Below are 23,194 nucleotides of genomic sequence, written 5' to 3' on the forward strand. Positions count from 1 at the left end.
CGAAAGGCACGTGGTATATTTAGCAGTATGGACTTGTCAAACAATTCTCATCAGCATTCACAAAGAATGAATTATAAGAAGCAATATGATTTGCAGGATTCTGGGGCCACACTGAACAATGGCTAATAAAGAACTGTCTCTGACTGGGCAAGAAGATTTTTGTTCAATAATCCTTAAATTCTAGAAATAATTATTTCTTCATACCTCATGTATTCATTGTAAAATTTCAGTGAAATTTTATTTTAGCTGCTGTGATGCTATAATTAGCTTTCATTTGTTACAGTAATGAACAAATTCTTTAAGGAATTTACATCTTTAATTTCTGTGGTGTTATTTACATTAAGAAAATGAGTAGGTGTTTAATGAAAAGGAGACAGGTCAATGCTGAGTAGTAATTATCTAGTTAATAGAGAAGGAGCAACTTGTTTTCTGTAAATAGTGTTCAATGGAAATTTTCAAAAGAATTACAAGTTGAATATGCATCACTAGAATTGTACAAATGAACTTTAAATAAAATAATATTATAAGAACTATATAAACTAATCATAAAAGTTTCAAAAAGTAGTTATGATATATAATTCTAAAAGAAAACATTAAAAATTATTTAAAATGTGATATTGATAGCATGATCGCTAATTAAAATTTTAATTTAAAATCACTTTCACTTATAATTTAACCAAGTATTGAATATGTACTTCTAATTATAAAAAAAATATACATAGAAAATAAATTGATATCACTAATTAAAATTATAAAATTTATACAGTGTTAAAATATAAAATGGGATTTTTTTAAACATTTTATACTCATAATAGTAATTCCTTTTGTATATTATACATATATAATATTTTTGTGTAAACTATTAAAATATGAAATACAAAATTTTGGTTAGGTTTGCCTTTTGTGTGTGTATATATGTATATTTTTAAAGGTATTTTATTTATTTACATTCCAGTAGTTGCCCTCACCTCAGTCACACTCCCACAGCTCCTCATCCAATTCCAACTGACCCTTGCCTCTGAGAGGGCGCTGCCCCAACTCCTCTAGTCCTCCCCCTTCCCTGGAGCTTCCAGGCTGTCAAGTAATAAGGGCATCTTCTCCCACTGTTGCCAGACCAGGAGACACATCGGCTACATATATGCCAGCGGCCTCAGACCAGCCAGTTTAGGCTTCTGGTTGTTGTCCCAGTGTTTGAGAGACCTCGGGGATCCAGGTTAGTTGAGACTGCTGGTCTTCCTATGGGTCTGCTCTCCCCTTCATCTTCTTCAATTCTTCCCATAATTTAAACATAGGAGTCCCAGACTTCAGTTGAATGGTTGGGTGTAAGTATCTGCTTCTGTCTCAATCAGCTGCTTATTGGGCCTCTCACTCAAAGGAGAGCCATGTCTATAACCAGAGCATTAGTAATAGTGTCAGGCCTTCATGTCCCTCAGGAGATGGATCCTAAGTTGGGTCGGTCATTGGACCTAGTTTCCTTTAGACTCTTTTTCATTTTTGTCCCTGCAGTTCTTTTAGACAGGAACAATTCTGGATCAGGAATATTGACTGGAGTTCAGTAACCCTGTTGCTCCACTTGTGGCCCTTTCTATCTACTGGAGGTGGAATCTTTGAGTTCTGTTTTCCCAATTTTAGTCATTTGGGCTAGGGTCATCCCAAATGAGTCCTCAGAGTGTCTCACCTCCAGGGTCTCTGCTACTTTCTAGAGGGTCTCCTCCCATCCCACTCCCCGAGGCTGCTTATTTCCATTCATTCTCTTGGCCCTCTGGACTTCTTCCTGTCCCCATTCCCCATATATGATCCTGATCCCTTCTTCCCTTCCCAATTGAGAATTTTATACGTGCTATCTACTTAAATATTTTAGTCACTATTCTACTGTTGTGGTGGCAAACCAAGACCAAGGCAATGCTGATGAAAGTAAGCATTTAATTGGGAGTTTGCTTACCATCTCAGAGGTTTAGTCCGTTATTATCATGCTAGGGAGCCTGGTGGCAGGCACAGCAGCCACGGTGATCCAGCTAGTGAGCTTTGCATCCTTAGGCCAGAGTAGAACTTGGGCCTTACATGGGCTTTTGAAATCTCAAAGCGGTTCCCCAGTGACACATTTTCTCCAATAAGAGAACAATTCTTTTATATTGTAAATTGAATTTTAATTTATATTTTATTTTCTTTCACTGAGTATTTTTTTTTAAATTTAGATTTCAAATGTTATTCCCTTCTACCTTTTCCCTGAGAAAGCCCCCTATCCCATCCCCCTCCCTTTCTTCTATAACGGTGTTCAGCTCCCCATCTACTCCCTTTCCTGTCCACCAAACCATACACTCCCCAACGCCGAGGTGGGGGCAGTCCAGCCTTGGCAATGTTTATGAAAGTAAGCATTTAATTGTGGCTTCTCCTCCCACTGGTGCCCAACAAGTCTGTCCTCTGCTACATATGCAGCTGGAGCCATGTGTGCTTTTTGGGTAATAGTTCAGTTCCTGGAAGCTCTGGTTGGTTGGCATTGTTGTTCTTATGGGGTTGCAAGCCCCTTCAGCTCTTCTAATACTTTCTTTAATTTACATTTTAAATGTTATCCCATTTCCAGTTTTCCCCTCCAGAAACCTGCTCTCCTCCCCACCCCCCACCCCCGCTTCTATAAAGGTGTTCCCTTCCCCACCCACCCACTCCCTCCCACTTCTGCACCCTGACATTCCCTTACAATGGAGCATTGAGCCTTGAGGGCACCAATATATCCAAATCCTATCCTCAGTGACTAAGCATTGAAACATATGAGCCTACTCTTTAGGACATTCTTATTCAGTTCAACTTTTACCTCTTCCTCCTCCCACAGGCTTGTAGACACATTATAGTGCAAAATGCATTATTCGGTCTGAACTTCAAACATCCTCCTGCTATCCCAACTTCAGCCCTGTTTAAAAGTCCCAGGTCTTACCTGAGATGCACAGCAGTCCCTGAACTGTAACTGCCTGTAAAATTAAAATCATAAAGCAGATCACATGCTTCCGGCATAGCACACAATATACACTGCCATTCCTAAGGCAAGGAAAGGGAGAGTAGCAAGGAAATGACAGAGGGAAAAACAAACAAACAAGCAAGCAAGGCAAACTCCTAGATCTGCACCGTTCTGTCTGATGCCATAGCACTATAAGGATCTCCTGCTGATTTTACTTTGTTACAGACACTCTCCTCTCTCTTGGATTGGCTCCATACCTGTTCCACAGCTCTAGTTGGCAGGCATCTTATCTTCCATCTCCAACATCCTGTGGTCTCTAACAGAATCCAGGTTGCACCTTTACATCTCCAAACAATTGCCTCTCTGGGACCTTCTTTCAGGCATTCCATGACAAAGGCCTTTACTGAGCCTTGGATGAAAAGTCCACAACACCAGCTGTCGGATTTCTTCCTTCAGTGCTTTCTCTCCATGTGTCTATCTTCTGAATGTTTCCTTCAAGTTAAAAAGTAACGGCTTTCCCTTTGACAAGCCATCTCTCCCTAAACGTGTCCCCAAGAATTTAAAGTCGACTATTACATTATTTGGGGAACAATCTTCTGAAGCTTAGCATTAACTGGGAAGATGTAACGGATTGCCAACCTCTTCTTGTCTTGATAATTTATACTTGTGTTCAGGAACTAAGTTGAAAATATACAATGACTAAAGTTTTGCTTCCTTTATATGTTTAAACTCCAAACAACTGGTAGCCTAACATTTGAATAAGCTAATTTTGTCTCCTATTTTTTTGCTTGAGTTTATCAGAAACCTTGTAGCAAAGGACTGAAGAAACTGAAGGGGTTTTCAACTCCATAGGAAGAACAATAATATCAACCAACCAGACACCCAAGAGTTCCCAGAGACTAAACCACTAACCAAAGAGTACACATGGAGGAACCCATCACTCCGGTCACATATGTAGCAGAGGATGGCCTTATCAGGCATCAATGAGAGGAGAGGCTCTAGGTCCTATGAAGGCTCAATGGCCCTGTGTAGGGGATTATCAGGGCCATGTAGGGGAATATCAGTGGGGGGGATATGAGGGAGTGGGTGGGTAGGTGGGGGAACACTCTCATAGAGGCAAAGGACTGGGAAAGGATAGGGGGTTTGAGGAGAAATCTTGAGAGGGGATATTTGAAATGCAAGTAAAGAAAATATCCAATAAAAAAGGAGAGAAAAATAAGTGGTTATATTTTTACAAATTCAGGGAAAAAACTATTAGCCAATGCTCTTCTCACTTTTAGCATGGAGTTTGATATGAGAACACTAACACACAACAGGTCACAAAGTTTGTATGATCATTCAGTGTATTTCAATGCTTTTTGTGAGAAGTTGAGATAAAAAGATGTATAGGAGTCATCGTGTTCTATATTCAGAGTAGGATACAGGCAAAATGACTTTTAAAATATCCATCTGTCATTGAAATATAAAATATACACAACGCATTTGATAACATTTTAAAATATAATGGATATAGGTAGATATAAATAGATCTAAATACAAAAACACACACATGCACAAACACACAATATGCATATACATATTTTTTCCTGAAAATAAGCAACTTAGGACACATTTTCTTTATAGATAAACTCAAATACTGGAAAAGAAAAGCCATTATAAATGTGGTCCTATAATTGATATCAGCAAGATATTGGTTATAAGAACTGATTATCTATTCTGATTCAATATAAATTAGAATCTGTTTCCATATTTTAAGATTAAGTTTCCTGTGAAATTAAAGAGACTAACATAGGAACATGTTAAAATTTTATCTAAATTGCTTATATCAATAACTCAAACCTAAACATTATAGCAAATATTTTACCCAGATATTCCTGTATTCAAAAAGTGGCAGATAGGAAATATGAAGCTCAATAATTCATACAAGTATTTATTTAAAGTAAATGCATGCTTGCGCTGTGTCATTTTTGAATACTAAATGTTAACCATATTAATTAATAATTTTCAAACATCTTGCTAAGTCAAGTTAATATTGTATTATTTGTAATTCACGATTCACAGGGTGGACATATTTGTCTTTTAGTTGTATCAGAATATTTTTGATCCCTTTTCTTTGCACATAAAATAAAACTGAGTTACTTCAATATTAAGCAATACGATTTATATGGTATTTGCCTGCTTGTACTATATCTCAGCTTCGGTAGAGTAATTTTACAAATTTTTAAATCAAATATTTTCTGGCTGATGGAGAACATTTTTTTTACGTGCCACATTCTAAATTGCAATTAATTTTTCTACCCCTTTGAGCGTATTAAATCTGAATTTGTTACTTTAATTGAACTGAATAATTCAAATATTAAATGAAACTGTATAACCCCAACTAATTGAAAAGCAAGTGGTTGATTACTGAGTTTGAAGACAGATACAAAAATGTACAGTTTTGTAAAAAACTTACTTAATTTAAAATCTACTTAAAATTATATTCCTGTAAATATGAAAAAAAGAATATTCAATTTTTGCAAAAATGCATTCATCTTGTGTTAACATTAATGTAGAGAATGCATTTATGCATACTTCATTATACATATATGTTTTTAAAAATATTATAACCAGGCTCGTGAATAAATATACTCATAAAGATATCTGTCTCAGTGTATTTCCTCATGTTAATATTTAAATATAGTCATATAAATGTCTGTCTCTATTTTCACATATATATGTGTATATATATATATATGAATGCATGTAGATATATATCTACATGTAAATACAGTGTCTTCTAGGATTTTTATTACATTATATTAAATATATTTGGACTGATATATTGCTCACATTAAATTTTATAAAACTTCCTTTTACTCTCCTTGGTATGCAAGTCTTAAGTTTTGACTGATTGCACAAAAATTTTTATTACAAAGTTGAATTAGATTATGTTAGATCGTTAAATTGAAAAAAATTATGATTAAATTAACAACAACATAAAGGACCAAAATATCAGAAAATATTTGCATGACTTTACTTACACTTATACAGCATTAAAATAACACCGGGTATGAAGGATTCCAAATTCATTAGAACTTAGACATATTTAAATATAAATTGAAATTTGGTCCAAATATATATATAATGTAATGTATACATGTACGTGTGTATAATAGTGTATAATAATGACAAGATACTTATATTTTTAAGCTAGTTTCAACTGTACAGTATAATATTATTTTATTAAAATATTTGCAATTTTACAAATCAAATAATAAATCTTGCTTATTTTAGTTTTTCTTGGTAAAGGGAGAGCATTGTCTTGTTCATTTTCATGTTAGAGTCAGTTATAGCACAGCGGTCAAGACAGTAGGCACTTGAAGCTTTGAGCCTTAGCCACAGTGAAGGGCAGAGAGTATGCATGCCTACTTACTGGCAACACTCTCCCCTCCTACACTGATCGGAGTTCTAACCATGGAATGTTGCCACACAAACTGAGCAGGGCGTCCCCACCTTTCTGAACAAATCTAGGCAATCTTCTGCAAAGATTTCCACAGGCAAATCTGATGTAGATGGTCACTGATGCCACTCATATAAAAAAAAATTCAGTCTTTTGGATTTTGGTTACTGTTCTTTTAGGACTATACTTTTTTTTAATTTTTTTATTATTTTTTTTTATTAACTTGAGTATTTCTTATATACATTTCAAGTGTTATTCCCTTTCGCGGTTTCCGGGCAAACATCCCCCTCCCCCCTCCGCTTCCTTATGGGTGTCCCCCTCCCAACCCTCCCTCCATTGCCGCCCTCCCCCCATAGTCTAGTTCACTGGGGGTTCAGTCTTAGCAGGACCCAGGGCTTCCCATTCCACTGGTGCTCTTACTAGGATATTCATTGCTACCTATGGGGTCAGAGTCCAGGGTCAGTCCATGTATAGTCTTTAGGTAGTGGCTTAGTCCCTGGAAACTCTGGTTGGTTGGCATTGTTGTTCATATGGGGTCTCAAGCCCCTTCAAGTTCTTTTAGTCTTTTCTCTGAATCCTTCAACGGGGGTCCTGTTCTCAGTTCAGTGGTTGGCTGCTGGCATTTGCCTCTGTATTTGCTGTATTCTGGCTGTGTCTCTCAGGAGCGATCTACATCCGGCTCCTGTCGGTCTGCACTTCTTTGCTTCATCCATCTTGTCCAATTGGGTGGCTGTATATGTATGGGCCACCTGTGGGGCAGGCTCTGAATGGGTGTTCCTTCAGTCTCTGTTTTAATCTTTGCCTCTCCCTTCCCTGCCAAGGGTATTCTTGTTCTCCTTTTAAAGAAGGAGTGAAGCATTCACATTTTGATCATCCATCTTGAGTTTCGTTTGTTCTAGGGATCTAGGGTAATTCAAGCATTTGGGCTAATAGCCACTTATCAATGAGTGCATACCATGTGTGTTTTTCTGTGATTGGGTTACCTCACTCAGGATGATATTTTCCAGTTCTGACCATTTGCCTACGAATTTCCTAAAGTCATTGTTTTTGATAGCTGAGTAATATTCCATTGTGTAGATGTACCACATTTTCTGTATCCATTCCTCTGTTGAAGGGCATCTGGGTTCTTTCCAGCTTCTGGCTATTATAAATAAGGCTGTGATGAACATAGTGGAGCACGTGTCTTTTTTATTTGTTGGGGCATCTTTTGGGTATATGCCCAAGAGAGGTAAAGCTGGATCCTCACTGGGGAATAAACTACTCTTAAGATTGTCTAATATTTCTCAGATTTATTTTTCTTTACTTCTCTCCTTTCCTTCAGGGCATGTTAACTAGCTAATTATTTATTTTTTGACAATGTAGGTAAAGTCCAATGTTTTTAACACTGTTTCACTTGGCAAGTTTCTCAATCTCCTGTGTTGTTTATGATGATACTGTGAACCCTGGATTTACAGCTTTATTTGAGTAAGCCTAGATAATTAAATTACAAATGTGATCATCTGAGTCTCTCTTGCATACCTGGTACCTCATCCACAAGACTTTGGAGGCAAACAGCTTTTCTCCTCAGGATGAATCAAGTATATATTGTCCAGGAATATTTATCTTTTGGTGTGGCTCTTCAACTCATGATTTATGTTGGCCGTGTTTTGTTTTTGTTTTTGTTTTTGTTTCTTTCCTTCTGTGATACATTACCTGAGATAAGCAAACTTAGACAGGAAGGATTGAGTTCTATCCACGGTTTGAGGCTACTCATGGACCGTCATAATAGGGAAGGCATTGAAGGAGGGGTGGGGTGGATGGCCCTACAACTTCTCCACTTGGAAATCAAAGATAAATGAATCCTTCTTAGCTCACATTTTTCTCTTTATTCACACCTTGGAAAGGTACCAAGTGAGTTTACAGAGAGGATTTCCCATCTCAGTTAAAATTCTCCATGAAGGTATGTCCTTACTAATTCTTTTTTAAAATTAATTATTCATTTATTTATTTTTATTCCCCTCCTACTCCAACCTGGACTGTCCCATATCCCATACCTCCTCCCCACTCCCTGCTCCCAATTTCCACAAGGATTTCCACATTCCGCCCACCCCACCAGACCTCGAAATTTCAGTCTCTTGAGGGTTAGGTGCATCTTCTTTGATTGAACCCAGATCCCGCAGTCCTCTGCTGTATATGCGTTGGGGGCCTCTTGTCAGCTGGTGTATGCTGCATGGTTGGTGATCCAGTGTCTGAGAGACTTTGGGGTCTAGGTTAATTGAGACTCCTAGTCCTCATACAGGGTTGCCCTCCTCCTATGCTTTCTCCAACTTTCCCTAATTCAACCAGAGGGGTCAGCACCTTCTATTCCTTGGTTGAGTGCACACATCTGAATCTTACTCTTTCAGCTCATGTTGGGTCTTTCGGAAGGCAGTCATGATAGGTCCATTTTTGTGAATGCCCCATAGCCTCAGTAATAATGTCAGGTCTTGTGGCCTCCCCTTGAGCTGGATCCCACTTTGGGCCTATCTCTGGACCTTATTTTCCTCAGGATCTTCTTTATTTCCATCCCTGCAATTCTTTCAACAGGAAGAAACATGAGTCAAAACTTTGACTGTGAGAGAGCAACCCCATCACTCACTTGATGCCCTATCTTTCTGCTGAAGGTGGGTTCAATACTTTCCCTCTCCCCACTGTAGGGCATTTCATCTAGGGTCCGACCCTGTGAGTTCTGAGAATCTCTCACTTCCCAGGTCTCTGGTACATTCTAGAGGGTTTTCCCAACCTCCTTCCTATTGAGTTTGCCTGTTTCCATTCTTTCTGCTGGCCCTCAGGGTTTCAGTCCTTTTCCTGCACCCAATACCAGATCATGTTCCCCTCTCCCCCCACCCTCATCACCCTTCTCTCCCCTGTCCCTCCCTCCCCCCTTGTAGTTGCTTTCTTCTTTCTTGGGAGGCCAAGTGGAACTAAGGACTCCTCACTTGTGCCTTTTAGCTTTTTGATCTTTTTGAGTCCTGTGGACTGTATAATGAGTATGCTGTACTTTTTTGTTGTTGTGGCTAATATTCACTTATTAATAAGTACATATCATGCATGTCCTCTAGGGTCTAAGTTAACCTTACTCAGGATGATGCTTTCTGGTTCCAGTAATTTGCCTGAAACATTCAGGATGTCCTTGTTCTTAATAGCTGAGTGAGTTGTACTCCATTGTGTAAATGAACCCCATTTTCTGCATCCATTCTTCTGCAGTGGGACATCTGGGTTCTTTCCAGCCTCTGGGTATCACAAATAATGATGCTATGGTTATTTTGGTTTGTTCTGAAATCTTTCATGCTCTAAAGCAAGATTAGACATCACATATAATTTATATAATAAATAAATAGTTTTTACTCTTTGATAACCTTTTTGTCCCTGCATATCTAGCCTAGCTGTAAATCAAGCCATCTTGGGTACACTTCAGTTATGGTGTTTGACCCCTAATTCATCCACACACTTGTGTTATCACACTTACTCTAGGATTTTATCTTAGTGCCAGACTATTCTGAGTTTCTTCATTTTAGAATTTTAATTTTTGTTATTTGAGTATTTTTCTCACTATTCACTCATTTTGACTATATCTCAACAGAAAAGTTGCCAAGGCTCCTGGTGTAGGTCACAAATATTTTTCTTCTGTCTTGTATTATAAAATTGAACTAAAGAAGGATGACCAAAATGCAAATGCTTCACTCCTTCTTTAAAAGGGGAACAAGAATACCCTTGGGAGGGAATAGGGAGGCAGAGTTTAGAACAGAGGCAGAAGGAACACCCATTCAGAGCCTGCCCCACATATGGCCCATACATATACAGCCACCCAATTAGATAAGATGGATGAAGCAAAAAAGTGCAGGCTGAGAGGAACCGGATGTAGATCTCTCCTGAGAGACACAGCCAGAATACAGCAAATACATAGGCGAATGCCATCATTAAACCACTGAACTGAGAATGGGACCCAAGTTGAAATAATCTTAGAAAGACTGAAAGAGCTTGTAGGGGCTTGAGACCCCATATGAACAACAATGCCAAGCAACCAGAGCTTCCAGGGACTAAGCCACTACCTAAAGACTATACATGGACTGACCCTGGACTCTGACCTCATAGATAGCAATGAATATCCTAGTAAGAGCACCAGTGGAAGGGGAAGCCCTGGGTCCTGCTAAGACTGAACCCCCAGTGAACGTGATTGTTGAGGGGAGGGCGGTAATGGGGGGAGGATGGGGAGGGGAACACCCATAGAAAAGGGGAGGGATGGGTTAGGGGGATGTTGTCCCGGAAACCGGGAAAGGTAATAACAATTGAAATGTAAATAAGAAATACCCTAGTTAATAAAGATGAAAAAAAATTAAACTGAACTACATCTTATCCAGTCCCAGTGCTCATACAATTTTGGGACACACACACACACACACACACACACACACATACACACACACACTTTTCATAAAAGATCATATGATGGGTTCTTATCATATTAACTCAGCTAACTCTCCCTATTCATAAGCTCTCATTACTCCATAACCAAGTTGTATTCTATTACACACACACACACACACACACACACACACACACCCCTAGGTATCCATGCATCAACACACTTCCCCTTTTGGGTTAGCTTTCAGGAAATACAATCCTCTTCTAAATAGAATTATTGCTGTGTGTGTTGGAAGACAGCTCTATTTTCATTCAAGTTTTATTACTTAAGGTATTACAACAGGCTAAAGGATAGAGCAGTGGGGTTTTCTGACCTGGATTATCAACTCTCCTCTCATTGACACAAATTTCTTTCCTAGCTTAGTGTGCTAAATCAGTTTGATCATGTTGTTTGTTTGTTGTGTCACACTTAAACAGAAAACTTTGCCCAGTGCGCTCTCTCTTTTGATACTGTGATACCGAATTTACTATCCTTCATTTGCAGATTCTCCGCTTTCTGCAGCAGATGGTGTAAAATAGCTAAGTGTGCATTTGTTGAGTGAACAGAAGGAAGCATGTCAGTTGGCTTACTTCATTTTTGTTGCTAAAATTTTGCTACTGGTTATTTCAAGGGACTGCTTGATGGACCAACAAGACTTGAACATTTCTTGCTTTCTAATTCATAGAAATGTTTTTTATATGAATTGCTGTGGAAAGAGCTATGGTGATTTTGTTTTTACATTTATTTTCATATTTATTTTGAATGATTTTTTTAATTGTAACAATGAGCATGGATTTTTCTCCCTTCTAAAGCTTTCTTCATCTTCTCCCTTTCCCTTAATGTCTCTTTCTTTCTGCTTCCTGATTACATGTAGTGCAATAACACTATCGTGCTTTTAATCTCACTGATAAGTCTTGCTGTTTGCCTGATTAGATTAGCTGTAACTGAGAAACACGATTTTTACAATTTGTCCAGCAATTAGTATGACATATAGTTTGTCAGAAATAGAAGGCTGAGGAGTGTGGATATAGCCCAGTCACAGAGGACATGAACTGAAGGTTCCCTCCCTAGTGTTTGAAAAGACCTCAGTACAGAACGGTGAGAGAAACTGAACATTGTATATGCTCAGATGGTACTTTAGTGACTTTTATATGGAAGCGTGGCATTTCTTACAGGTAGATACTATATAGCATTGCAAGTTCAGTCAGAAAGCAGGCAGAAAGATAGTCAAATACTGGTATGAAGCTTACTTTTTCTAATTCAATACAGCCCCAAGCAAAGGGAATGGTAACATTCATATTTGGAATGGGACTTTGCAGAGTACCTCATTGAAGGACATTTGAAATTAGCCTAAACAATAACAACTTTTGTGAAATTGATACCCAATCACATAACTTAACCACAATCGTTTTCCATGAATGCCCATAGCTTTCTAATACAGCAAAATGCATTTTCTGTAACTTCAGCGGTCGCCACAGACTGGAAGAATCTCAACACTGATCAAGAGTGTAATTGCAAACTGTATTATTGGACCTAAGAACTCTATTAACTGTGAGTCTACATAACCACAAAAGGCAAGTTATGAACTTCTAACTTTCAGAAATGTAATAGCAGAGAATAAGCAGAAGGAATAGTGTAATAACCATGAAAAATAAGGGTCAAACGAATACAGTATAACACAATACAACAGGGCAAACTCTGAATCCAAAAACGTCATGTTCAGTGTCTGCGTTACAGTAGGATAATATGGGTTTCATAGGTTTTGGTTAGCCCTGTTGCTGTTCTCTCTTAGGAAAAACAAAACAAAACAAACAAAAAACCCAACGACACCAGCAGGCAATAGCTTTTCTCAGTGGCCTGGCATTGATATAAGCCACAAATTTTAACATAAATTATGATTTACTTATTTTATATTTCTTTTGTCAGTATGTCTTCAAATCGACATATGCTCTTTTTTTAAAAGCCGGAGATATGTTTAATGATAATAGTTGAATTTCCATCCTGAATACAGAGTTTAGAAACTTACTTTTTAAAATTATCACAAGTCATTAACATTTTAGTGATGAGACAAAGAGCAGAAAACATTATATTAAAACATCAGACTGACAACCTGCTTGGGTAAAATATGAGGAAATATTTTCATAATATATTAATAAAACATGGCAAGTATTTATCTTCAACTTCTTTTACTGGGATACTTTGTGTTGTATGAAAATTAATGTTAATACTCTAGAAAGGAGAAAACTAGGAATTCATCATTGACTTAACCTATTGACCTATATCATTAACTAAACTTTTATTTTCAAAATGACATTCACTTTTTCATTATAGTGAATGATTTTTTAAAATTATTTTCCTAACTTTATAGCACTCACAGTTAAATTAAGTCCTGTCCAATGACAGTCATGAATATATTTTTGAGATTTCTTTTAACTGTGCTTTGAATGAGGAGAATTTATGAAACTCTTATTTGTTCTTTTTCAGACTTTATATTTGCACATTACCTTATCTTTGATTAGCCTGAATCTTACTGTGTGAAATTCCATCTCTAGGGGAGGCACTGTTTCCAATCTCTATTTTCATTTTACCCTAGGTGAGGGATGTACATTACTTGGCACCTACTAAAGTGTTTCTGCTGGTGCCAATTTCCCCATTGCAGTCAGTTATTAATAAGTTTTGCCTGTTATATTCTCTTTATTACATGCTTTATATTTAGTTTCTGTGGATGACAAGGTTGTCATGAATCTGTTTCAAATATAAACCAAATGTTTCAAATTATATTGATCTCTTATTTCTAGATATCAGGTTTTGCTTTTTAAAATTCCCTCAGTTTATCAAGCATATATAAATAAATACATATTTTAATAACTTTTTGCAGTTTATAGTGTTTATTATCAATATTAGGCAATAGTTAAATTGCTCAGTATCAGGAGACTCCACTTAGTATTTAATGGAAATAAGTTTTCAAATGAATTCTTTATGTAGAACAGCCATCCTAGCAAAGAAGGAACAATTTGTTTTAATTTGTAAAAACGATGTTTACCTTTCATATGTAGTTTATTTTACTGTGTGCCATTAATCTCTTAAAATTTCACCAAAAATTTCAAGTACAGTTTTCCTTTCCAAGCATACTTGACAGAATAATATATAAATTATGTTCTTTTTAGGAAAATAAGTTATTTTTCCTTCTTTTCTCATATATTATTTCTCAACTGCAGTTTCCCATGTTTCCTTCCTCTAGTCTCTCCTGCCTACTTCCTATCTCACACCTATCCCTCAACCACCCAGTTCTCAACACCCAATCTCCCCCCTCAACACCCACACCCTGAAGCTTGCTCAGGCTTCCCTCAAAAAATAAGCTGACTTCCCAGAGACACAAACCAAACACTGTATAACAAGCTATAATAAGACCAGGATATACCATCACATTAAGGCTGCACAGGCAAACCACATGCAGATAAGTGGGAAAAAGAGTTGCTGCCACTGTTAAGAATTTTTCAAGAAACCAAGCTACTCAACCATAACATATACGCAGAGGACCAAGGTCTGACTACTGCAGGCTCCCAGATCTCTAGGAGTCCATGTTGAGTCCCTGGCAGTTCCTTCTGTGGACCTCTTCTCTGATCCCTCTGTTTACTCTGATTCTTCCTCCTCATTGTCTGTAGGTGACATCTGTAGGTAACATCTGCTACCCACTGATCACTAAGGCTGATTCTGCTGATCTGGCTGTCTAGGCAGGTGTCTTTTTTCTTCTTCCCCACTCCATGTATGTCCCTTTTATTATTATTATTATTATTATTATTATTATTATTATTATTATTATTATTATTACTTTCTTTTGGATATTTTTTCTTTTTTTTTCAGAGCTGGGGACCAAACCCAGGGCCTTGAGCTTGCTAGGCAAGCGCTCTACCACTGAGCTAAATTCCCAACCCCGGACATTTTTTATTTACATTGCAAATGTTATTCCCTTTTCCGTTTACCCGGCCATAGACCCCCCTCTAACGTCCCCCTCCCCTTCTTCTGTAAGGGTGTTCCCCCTCCCCAACTACCCCCTTCTTGCCCCCCCTCACATTCCCCTGCACTGGGGAGTCCAGCCTTGGCAAGACCAAGAGCTTCTCCTCCCATTGGTGCCCAACAAGCCCCTTCTCTCCTACATATGCAGCTGGAGCCATGGGTCTGTCCATGTGTACTCTTTGGGTAGTGGTTTATTCCCTGGGAGCTAGACCACATGAAGTTCAAAAAGAAGGACGACCAAAGTGTGAATGTTTCATTCCTTAAAAGGTGAAACAAAAATATTCATAGCTGGAGATATGGAGACAAAATTTGGAGCAGAGACTGAAGGAATTGCCATTCAGAGCCTGCCCCACCCACGTATACACCCATATACATACAGCCACCAAAACAAGATAAGATTGATAAAGCCAAGAAGTGCATGCTGACAGGAGCCTGATATAGCTGTCTCCTGAGAGACTCAGCCATATCATGACAAATACATAGGTGAATGTTAGCAGCCAACCATTGAACTAAGAATGGGATCCCTGTTGGAGGAATGTATGTCCCTTCTGAAGAAGCTTCATGCTCTGTTGAAGAGGACGACTTTTTTCCAAAATAATGGAGGACACATCTTCAGCCAAGGGTATAAAAGTAGCTGAGCTCCCATGCTAGAACTTCTAACAGTCACTTTAGTTCCAAATTACACTATCAATTTGTTCTTACGTTACTTCAATGTTTTCTTTTGCATTCTTGTTCTATGGATGCGCGTGAAAAGTACCACAGTTTGTGCATGTGAGTACTGTTTCCTTCTTTATCCAATGTCCCATGTTAACTCTCCTACCCAGCTTTTCACTGTTGTTGTCAGTGGGTACTTAATGGATCAATGAATGAAATAACTACAAAATTATAATCACATCGTCACTGAAAAATATCTCAAATGCAAGAAGGAAATGCAATTACTTTGGATGAATTTGCAGCCTATTGAAGGCCATGGTGACATTTTGTTTGTTTGTTTGTTTGTTTAGCTGACTTTTCCAATATATTTGAAAAACTGAATTAACTATTTCCATTTTTGAGGAAGTATTTTTACTGAAGAAAAGTCTATGTTAAAATTTATCTCTCTTACTGAGGGCTAATTAGTCAGTTTCCATATTTTCCCTTTGTCTTCTCCCTTAAATTTTGTTATGTTTCAACTTTCATTTACTTTTCTTTAGAAATTTATAGTATAGAATATATTTTTTTCAGTTCTATAGGTTTAAGGCTCAATTGAGATCAGTAAGAATTCTGATCTGATTTATATACCCTGTCCCAATGACATCTGATTTTACAAAGGTTATTTATTGACATAAAACATTGAAAAATCAATGTCTGCATAAGTTAACCTGATTGAACCTACAAACCTATTAGTTATCAGGTGTCCTGTTCTTTTATACTTCCTCCTTTCAGTCTAGAGATTGAATTTAGATCATCGCACATGCTAGGCACTCATTCTGTATTGAGCCATAAATTCTCTACTCTTTTACCATAGATTCTGGGATTATCTCACTTTTTTTACTCAGGTGGATTAAACTCAATCAGTGGCCCACAGAAGTATTTTCAATTTAAATTAACTAGATAATTAATTTATATTCCAAAGGTTGTTCCTTCTCCTGGCCCCTCCCTCACAAAAATCCCTCCCCCAAGCTCTCCCCTTCTCCTCTGAGAAGGTGTGCCTGCCCCGCCTCCACTCCCATCCCAACCCATTGGTATTTCTTCACTCTGGCACTTTGAGTCTCAGCCTGATTAGGTGCATCTTCACCCACTGAGGCTAGACAAGGCAGCTATGAAAACTGAACTGCCCAAGTATGCCTTTGTATGTCCAGCCCCTGTTTATCTTTCATTGGTGACTCACATTCTGATATCCAAAGACTCAAGGTTTGTTGACACTGTCAGTCTTCCTGTTGGGTTCCCATCTACTTTAGAACCTTCAATCCTTCCCTCATATCTTCCATAAGTGTCCCCAACCTCCATTTAATGTTATGCTAGGCGCCTGCTTGCAGGCATAGCAGAGTATTATTAGTTCTTGTCTATAGGATGTGTTTCGAGTTGGGTCAGTTATTTATTGGTCTTTCTTTGGTCTCTTTTCCATCCCTCTATTTCTTTTAAACAGGATAAGTTTTGTGTGGAAAGTTTTCTGAGTGGGTTGGTGTCTTTATACGTCCCTTGGGAGTCCTGCCCAGCTATAGGAGGTGGCCTCTTCAGGTTCCATGTCTTCACTGTTTGTTATCAAGGTTAAAGTCACCCACATTGACTCCAGGGAGATTTCACCTGTCCCAGGTCTCTGGTACTTCCTAGAGAATCTCCCCTTCCTGATCCCCAGCAGCTCTAGATTTCCATTCATTCTCATTGCCTCTGGGCTTCTCTCCTCCCTCTCCCTGCACTTAATCCTGCCTCCCCATTTCCCCTCCCTCTTCCCCCCTCAATCATTTCCTTCTCTCCTTCTGCCTCCTATGATTATTTTGTTCTCCCATCTAAGTGTGGTTCAAGCACACTTGTTTGCACCTTGCTTCTTGTACAACTTCTTTGGGTCTGTAGATTGGACCATGGGTATTCTGTATTCTGTAGCTAATATTCACTTATTACTGAGTACCTACCAGGCATTGAAGGATCAAATCCTTTGGGTTAAAACTCCACCTTAGAGAACCTGACCTAAGTTTTAACTGAAGTTAACTAACAGATCGTACCTCACCAGTTTTCAGGTTATTCCCCAACAAATCTATACCTTTATGTTACAAGCTGCCCCTGACACTTCACTTCCTAACCACCACCAATCAAGAGTAAAACAGAAGTTAAGTTTATGGTTTGGCTGCCAGCACCAGCCAATTATGTTATTAGCCATAAAGTCCTGCCAATCAGATGTGTACCAGGTTAGATACCTCCTTCTTGCTTCTATAAATGCCTAACTCTGGACTATGGACCCCCTCTCATTCTCCTGTGTCAGAAACAATGGTGTCAGCCAAGATCGAGCATGAATAAAGGGACTTTAATGTGATTGTATCATATTTGGGCTCTTTGGTATTCTTTTTCTGGTTTCATAGAACAACACTATATATCCTCTTGGGTCTAGGTTATCTAACTCAGAACGATATTATATATTTGCATCCATTTGCATGCAAAATTCATGATATCCTTGTTTTTAATAGCTGAATCGTATTCCATTGCGTAAATGAACATTGTCTGCATTTATTCTTCAGTTTAGGAACATTCTGTTTGTTTCCAGTTTCTTGTTATTTTGAATAAATGTGCTATGAACATAGTGGAACACAAATCCTTGGGTTTGATATAGAATCATTTGGGAATATTCCAAAGTGGTATAGCTTGGCTTTCACATAGAACTATTTCGAATTTTCTAAAAATCCACCAGATTGATTTCCAGAGTGGTTGTATATGTTTGCAATTCCACTACCAATAGAGAGGTGTTCCTTGTTCCTCATCCTTGACAGCATGTGCTATCACTTGAGTTTTGATCTTGGCCATTCTGACTAGGAGACATGTCTGTTCCTGACAGTACTTCTTTCATAGTTCAAAAATATATATCGAACATTTAATCTCCATATAGAATTTTTCTAGTTGAGGCAAGGTAGCCAGGTAGCCACAGGGCAAGAATTGCCCTAATCCATCTACAGACAAAAGATATTGTCCAGGAAAGGACACAAGATGCATGATAGTTGACAGCATAGCTTGACCAAGACAGAGTGAGCTAGTTCTTCATAATTCCTATTTCATTCAAGGTCTGTCAGAAGGTGCTGGGCTAGAAGGCTGAAGATAGATGCTCCAATGTTTTAAGGAAGAGGGGACTGTCCAAGTAATCGGCTATCCCTGCAAATTGCTTAAGTTTGGAAGCTATATTTTTGTGTCTCCCATGTATTCAGGTAATATTTTATTTGTTCTTGGATCTCTGATGAGGTTAAAGACTAGTTATGTTTTCATAATCAAACTTAAGTTGCTTAACAGTGAGGAAGATGATATAGATTTGAAAGGATGTTTTTCAGCTGTTAATTCAAGTTAAAAATCAAAACATAATTCAAGTATAGAATAGCAAACTCTTTAAGTTAGGACAGATGCTAGAGTAATAATACTGAAATCAACAAAACTGATGGAATGGACATTATCACTGTTTATCATACCTTAAAGTTTACATAGCTTTTACAACTGTGTTTATAACTAAGTTTATTTTGTCTGCGAGAAATGGCCTTTTTAATTGATGAAAAGAGAAATATTGTGACTTTGGCCTAAAGTTTGCATTATGTTATTCAGGTTCCCCAAAATACACGAGAATCCTGGATGTAATCTGCCGAGGGTCCCTGCCTTCAGTTGGTTTCTATTGGTAACTAAAACTGCCAGCATCCAGTGGACAGGCAGGGAGACAAGGGCAGGACTTTTGAATTCCCCGGCAAGGGCACTGAGAGAAGGAATTAGAGTCGCCGTGCTAGGAAAGGAATAAAATACATGCTGAGAGCTGGAGAAGACAGAGTAAGAATCGTGTGAGAGCCAGGGAAGAGCAGCCTCAGTGGATCTAAGATAGCAAGGATGAAATAGAGATGTTAGAAAGTGTGAACTCAGGAGTCTCAGAGGGTAGCTCTTAGCAACATGGCAGTTTGGGAGTGGCCCAGACATTGAGCTGATTAAGGCATATTGCATATAGGCTGTGACTATGTGTCTTTCATTCAGAACACTCATTGATTCATTCAGAGCATTCAATGACTATGTGTCATTCATTCCAGAACATTGGGGTGGGTAGGTTGCTGCTGTCAGGCAATTTGAGTAGAATTAATAGCACACACCACGAGTGCTCCACTTTCTCCACATCCTCTCCAGCATGTTCTCTCTTCAGTGTTTGATCTTAGCCATACTGATGGGTGTGACATGGAACCTAATAGTTGTTTAGATTTGGATTTTCCTGATGACTAAGGCCATCGAACATTTCTTTAAGTGTTTCTAAGCCATTTAAGATTCCTCTCTCTAGAATTCTCTGCTTACTTTTGTGCCTCATTTTTAATTGGGTTATTTTCATTGTTGGTGTCTGACTTCTTGTGGTCTTTGTAAATTTTCATTATTAGCTCTCTGTCAGAAGTAGTCCTGGTAAAGATCTTTTCTCAGTATGTGGGCTTTTGACAAGATGACAAAGCTGATGTGAAAACAGGACCCTTCACTTTGCTGCTTATAAGAACCATGAACATTTTATTACTATTGTTCTACAGTATAACTTGAGGTTAGGAATAGCGATTCTTCCAGATGTTCATTCCAGATGTACAGGAATGTCTTGACTATTCTCATTCTTTTGTTTATTTTGTTTTGTTTTGTTATTTTGTTTCGTTTCATTTTTTTCATCTGAAGTTGAGAAGGGCTTTTTCAAGCTCTATAAAAGATTTTGGGTTTTTTAGTTTTGTTTTTGTTTTTTATTGGCCGGGTTATTTGTTTGTTTTGTTTTGCTTTTTAAGTTTTGATGGGGATTAAATCTGTGGATTGCTTTGGGAAGGATGGCCTTTTTCAGTATGTTAATATTCCAGATCTGTAGATTGATGACTATATGCAGGTAATGGCTGGCACAAGTAGGTTCAGACCATGATTGGACAGTAGGAAAGTAGGGTGGGCATGGAGTTTTTGTAAGGTGGGAGAGAAGAGAAAAATGACAATCAAGATGGTGACAGAGAAGGGTGACCCAGATCCAGGTGGTTTTAAATGGCCCTAGATAGTTATGTGTATTTCTTAAGGAATGGATTTCTCTAGATAAATTTATCTTATCTAGGTGGGTGATCTTTATCAGTTAATGGTGAGTTTATTATGTGAATGCATTGTGGATTGAGAATTTAACATGTAAATCTAATTGACAAATTACAGCTTATTGAGTCATGATTTTACTTGGGAGTTGGGAGTTTATACTTTAACTCTAAGGGGGTGGTTGCAGATGTGGGCAGATCTGTGGCACGGAGCTGTGATAGGCCAGCCCAGGTTGGACTTCTAGAGCCCTTATTTTACTGGGTAGCTGGAAGCAGAGAGTTCAGCAGCTAGTAGAGAGCTGCCAGGAGAGATAGCAACCAGAGATAAATTATGGTTAGTTTCATATGGCTTTCCAGTGCTTCAACTAACTCTAGCAACCAGCGTGGGAAGGTGCCACACTGGAACACTGGCGGACTGCCTAGGTCTGAGGGTACTTGAGGGCATCATGGAGCCACAGAGATACAAGTATCCCACAGTGCCATGTAGCCCTCTGGGTGCCTTTTCTACTGTGGAATAAAAGGTTACCAATTTTTAATATTTACCACAACACAGATCCATGAGCACGGAAGATCATCCCATCCTCAAGACCCTGAAGTTCTTGTCATAAAGAACTTTTATTTTCTTGGTTAGAGTTATACCAAGATATTTTAAATTATTTGTGGTTATTCTAATTTCTTTCTTGCCGTTTATCACTTGTATAAAGGATGGCTACTGATTTCTCTGAGTTAATTTTATGCCTAACCACTTTGCTGAGGTTGTGTATTAGCTACAGGAATTCTCTGGTAAACATTTGTGGATTTTTTGTGCATACTATGATATCATCTGTGAATAGTGATACCTTGACTTTCTCCTCTCCAATTTATATCCTTTCTTGTCTTATTGCTCTAGCTAGCACTACAAGTACTAGACTGAATAAATATGATTATCTAATTTAATTTAATTTAATTTAATTTAATTTGGTGTTGGCCATTGACTTAGGTATATTGCTTTTATTAACTTTAGGTATGTGCCTTGAATCCCTAATCTCTCCAAGACTGTTTTTTTATTATTATTAACTTGAGTATTTCTTATATACATTTCGAGTGTTATTCCATTTCCCGGTTTCCGGGCAAACATCCCCCTCCCCCCTCCCCTTCCTTATGGGTGTTCCCCTCCCAACCCTCCCCCCATTGCCGCCCTCCCCCCACCAGTCTAGTTCACTGGGGGTTCAGTCTTAGCAGGACCCAGGGCTTCCCCTTCCACTGGTGCTCTTACTAGGATATTCATTGCTACCTATGAGGTCAGAGTCCAGGGTCAGTCCATGTATAGTCTTTAGGTAGTGGCTTAGTCCCTGGAAGCTCTGGTTGCTTGGCATTGTTGTTCATATGGGGTCTCGAGCCCCTTCAAGCTCTTCAAGTTCTTTCTCTGATTCCTTCAACATGGGTCCTATTCTCAGTTTAGTGGTTTGATGCTGGCATTCCCCTCTGTATTTGCTGTATTCTGGCTGTGTCTCTCAGGAGCGATCTACATCCGGCTCCTGTCGGTCTGCACTTCTTTGCTTTATCCATCTTGTCTAATAGGGTGGCTGTATATGTATGGGCCACATGTGGGGCAGGCTCTGAATGGGTGTTCCTTCAGGCTCTGTTTTAATCTTTGCCTCTCCCATCCCTGCCAAGGGTATTCTTTTTCCTCATTTAAAGAAGGAGTGAACCATTCACATTTTGATCATCTGTCTTGAGTTTCGTTGGTTCTAGGGATCTAGGGTAATTCAAGCATTTGGGCTAATAGCAACTTATCAATGAGTGCATACCATATATGTCTTTCTGTAATTGGGTTAGCTCACTCAGGATGATATTTTCCAGTTCCAACCATTTGCCTACGAATTTCATAAACTCGTTGTTTTTGATAGCTGAGTAATATTTCATTGTGTAGATGTACCACATTTTCTGTATCCATTTCTCTGTTGAAGGGCATCTGGGTTCTCTCCAGTTTCTGGCTATTATAAATAAGGCTGCGATGAACATAGTGGAGCACATGTCTCTTTTATATATTGAGGCATCTTTTGGGTATATGCCCAAGAGAGGTATAGCTGGATCCTCAGGCAGTTCAATGTCCAATTTTCTGAGGAACCTCCAGACTGATTTCCAGAATGGTTTTACCATTCTGCAATCCCACCAACAATGGAGGAGTGTTCCTCTTTCTCCACATCCTCGCCAGCATCTGCTGTCATCTGAGTTTTTGATCTTAGCCATTCTCACTGGTGTGAGGTGAAATCTCAGGGTTGTTTTGATTTGCATTTCCCTTATGACTAAAGATGTTGAACATTTCTTTATGTGTTTCTCAGCCATTCGGCATTCCTCAGCTGTGAATTCTTTGTTTAGCTCTGAACCCCATTTTTAATAGGGTTATTTGTCTCCCTGCGGTCTAACTTCTTGAGTTCTTTTGTATATTTTGGATATAAGGCCTCTATCTTTTGTAGGATTGGTAAAGATCTTTTCCCAATCTGTTGGTTGCCGTTTTGTCCTAACCACAGTGTCCTTTGCCTTACAGAAGCTTTGCAGTTTTATGAGATCCCATTTGTCGATTCTTGATCTTAAGCGTAAGCCATTGGTGTTTTGTTCAGGAAATTTTTTCCAGTGCCCAT

This window comes from Rattus norvegicus, chromosome 11, assembly GCF_021556685.1.
Source record: "Rattus norvegicus strain SHRSP/BbbUtx chromosome 11, alternate assembly SHRSP_T2T, whole genome shotgun sequence".
NCBI classification, from domain to species: domain Eukaryota; kingdom Metazoa; phylum Chordata; class Mammalia; order Rodentia; family Muridae; genus Rattus; species Rattus norvegicus.